This window comes from Micropterus salmoides, unplaced genomic scaffold, assembly GCF_014851395.1.
Source record: "Micropterus salmoides isolate LMB-PRFRI ecotype aquatic unplaced genomic scaffold, ASM1485139v1 Ms_hic_scaffold_30, whole genome shotgun sequence".
NCBI classification, from domain to species: domain Eukaryota; kingdom Metazoa; phylum Chordata; class Actinopteri; order Centrarchiformes; family Centrarchidae; genus Micropterus; species Micropterus salmoides.
In genome coordinates, this window is record NW_024042262.1 from 4,522 (window position 1) to 7,592 (window position 3,071).

A 3,071-nucleotide genomic window follows, 5' to 3' on the forward strand; every position below is an offset into this window, starting at 1 on the left:
TTTGTGGTGGTTGTAGATTAAAGCAGCTGCTTTTTACTGTCAGCAAACAGCCTTATTTTTGATGGAGTTATGTAAACTGAGGTTCAGGAACAGGACCACGCCTTCCTTCTTTCCCCCTCACTGATTAACCACCTGTGTCTCATTACACAAACACCTGCAAATCCAATCACCAACACATACATAAGATCGCCCAACTCTCCTCTCGTTGATTCAGTTCTCTAAACTGAAAGTACTTCTGCACTGTGCTTCTCAGGTGTTTCAGTGTCATGATTATTTGATCAGCTTGATATTGCTTGTTTGTGTCAAGGTAAACTACCTCAACCAGTCTTTTCCTTAAATTATTATTTAACGTTTTTGCGACGTTCAACTGCAAAGTTAAAAAAAATCTAGTAGCAAAAGTTACAGCTGTAGTAAAGTTCTTGTTGTTTGACTAAATGGATGAAAGGGCCTAAGCTCATTCGCTTGGTTGTGTTTCTCAGTTTTGCCATTTGTATGATCTTGTATTAATCTGTTCCCAGATGCTGAGGTTTCTTGCAGACTGTAACTACAAACAAATTGGGGAAGCGTTGATGTTGTTCAACTCTTCAGAAAAATCATTGAGAGCTTTAAACCAACATTATCTAGTTTCACTCCTCTCACATGTTTGTTATGTCAACTAGATTAATTTATTATTACATTTTTGAGCAGGAACTGTTTTTGGAAATGGAGTAATTGTTCAGTAGTTTTTAACAACCTGTTGGGGACAGCCACCCTTTTCCAGGAAAAACGCCTAAAATAACATACCCAAAATTAATGAGGAATAACTCCTCAACCATTTGGTCTAATTAATTAGAATAATGCATAATTCTGGTCAGAAGCTAAGGAATACAAATCCATTGTAAATTAACATATTTATTTTACCATAACAGACTACACGGAGATGCAAAATACATGATATTTTTCATCCTCGCCTGGTAAAAAAAACTATATTTGAATTAATTTTAATACACCTGGAATGCAATTGTAACTACAAATTTGATGAAAATAAACTAAAATACAACAGTCAACATACAATATTTTAAAAATATAGCAAGCGAATGTCAATATTTTGGCAATATATACTGTTTAAATGTTGACTTTCATTCTTCAAATATCTTTAAAACACTATTACTGTCCAAACAACCACGTTCCAAATAACACAAAGCTTCCAAAACATTTAAATATTGATTAAACAGTGATTATTGATTAACATTCCTGTGACCGAAAGCACTCCCCTGCTTTACAGGCCTGTAGCTTGAGAACGCAACATCCCACAGGGATGGGGGCATCATCGGTCTTGATATTGAGCAGATCTTTCATTTGATACCTTGGATGTCTATGTAGCTCCTACAGGTCAGCCAGCAAATGGCAAAAAAGACCGTGTGTTCGAAAGCGGCACTTCCCCTGCTCTGATAAAAGGCCAGAGAAGGCAGGCACAGCTCCCAGGTGTTGCGCAATAACCAAGATGGCAACAAATCCACTGATTTTTGGACTTAAAATGCAGTGTATAACTAAATTATTCATTGGTTCTGTGTTTTCTGTTTTATTTTGTTAAATTTGTCCTTTTGTGTTTTGTGTGCTTTACTTCCTGTTTTATTTTGTAGTGTTATGCCATCTTACTTTGCTTTCTTAGTTTATATTGTTATTATGTATTGAGTGTTTTCCCCCTTTATGGATTTCTTCTGTCAACCTTGAACTTTAAACCATTTCTTTTTGTATCCTTCTAGATTTATTTATTTCACTGGATCTTGCCTGCATCTTCTTTAATTTAAAAGTAAATGCTCCATATAGCGCCTTTCTAGTCTTTTCAACCACTCAAAGCGCTTTTACACTAAATGTGTATTCACCATTCATTCACTGAGCCTAAGTGCTCAAACCGAATACACTGGCGGAACAGCGCCAGGGGCATATCAGTGTTCAGTATTTTGCCCAAGGACACTTCAACACGCAACCAGGGGGAGCCGGGGATTGAACTGCCGACCTTCCGACTAACGGTCAACCCGCTCTAGCTCCTGAGCCACAGCCGCCCTTAAGCTGCCATCACCTGGATTTGATAAACACCACTAACTGCATCTACTCTGCTTAGGTGTCTCATTTGGGCCTAAATCACTTTTTCCTGTCTCTGAGTTTGACAACTGTTTACAGTTGTTTTGGAATGGTGACAGATTTCTCTGCAGTGGGGATGTCTGCACTGTCTGCATAGCTAGAAAATAGTAAATTGACCCTTACAACCTTTTCTTTCAGGAGGGTGTGTGGCTGTGGAGTGATGGTTCCAAGTGGGACTTCAAAGCCTGGGCTGCAGGGGAACCCAACAACGCTGGCGGAAATGAAAACTGTATGCACATTAACTTTGCAGGTACAAATGGATCTGTTGTCCACTTGTTTGGGATTTTTTTTAAAATTCAAGATGGAAAATTATTGTTTATAACTGATGTGGTGTAACCTACATTACATTGTAAACTGTATTTTGTGTAATTTACATTATTGTATTATATTTTCTTTTTGGGTTGTTTCCATTCTTTGTTTCTTTAATTTGAACTTCTGAATCATTACCCGTGTTTTGGAGAGTGCTATATGAAGTTTTACTTTCTTAAAGTTAGTAAGTAGTTGAATATTTAATGCAAAACCTTGCGTGTGGAATAAAGTTACATACACGTTTTCTGAACTGACCAGGTAGTTCAACCTCCACCTCCTCACTTTCTTTTCTCCCAGCAATGTCCCGCGAACAAACGGCGCACTTGTCAGAGAAGAATCCAGTCCGACCACGGGTGTTTATTTGTCCAAAAGCTGGAGCGCTGCTCCCGACTCCACGTTTAGCAGCTCTTCGCCGGCCAGCAGATTTTCAATCCCCTGCTCTGCCTGGCCCTCTCCACACAACGCTCTGAAACCGACGGTGACGTATGGACAATCTCAACGCTGACAGGCTATCACAACTCAGTGTCACACGAGTTTCTCGCTTGATTTGAAAATATTAAAATCTCGCAAAAATCTTTGCGTTGCTTACGCTTCACATCGCTGGCACCGCCTCCTTCGCGTCGTGTCCCAACGCTTCG

At 39.2% G+C, this 3,071-nt stretch overlaps 1 long non-coding RNA gene across 1 annotated transcript; it reads left to right on the top strand.

The window, feature by feature from the left end:
• Window positions 1–213: 213 nt before the first annotated feature.
• LOC119883751 lies at window positions 214–2,683 on the top strand. Its single transcript, XR_005440756.1, has 2 exons — window positions 214–307; window positions 2,263–2,683. It is a non-coding gene; the product is annotated as an uncharacterized LOC119883751 (long non-coding RNA).
• Window positions 2,684–3,071: the final 388 nt, after the last annotated feature.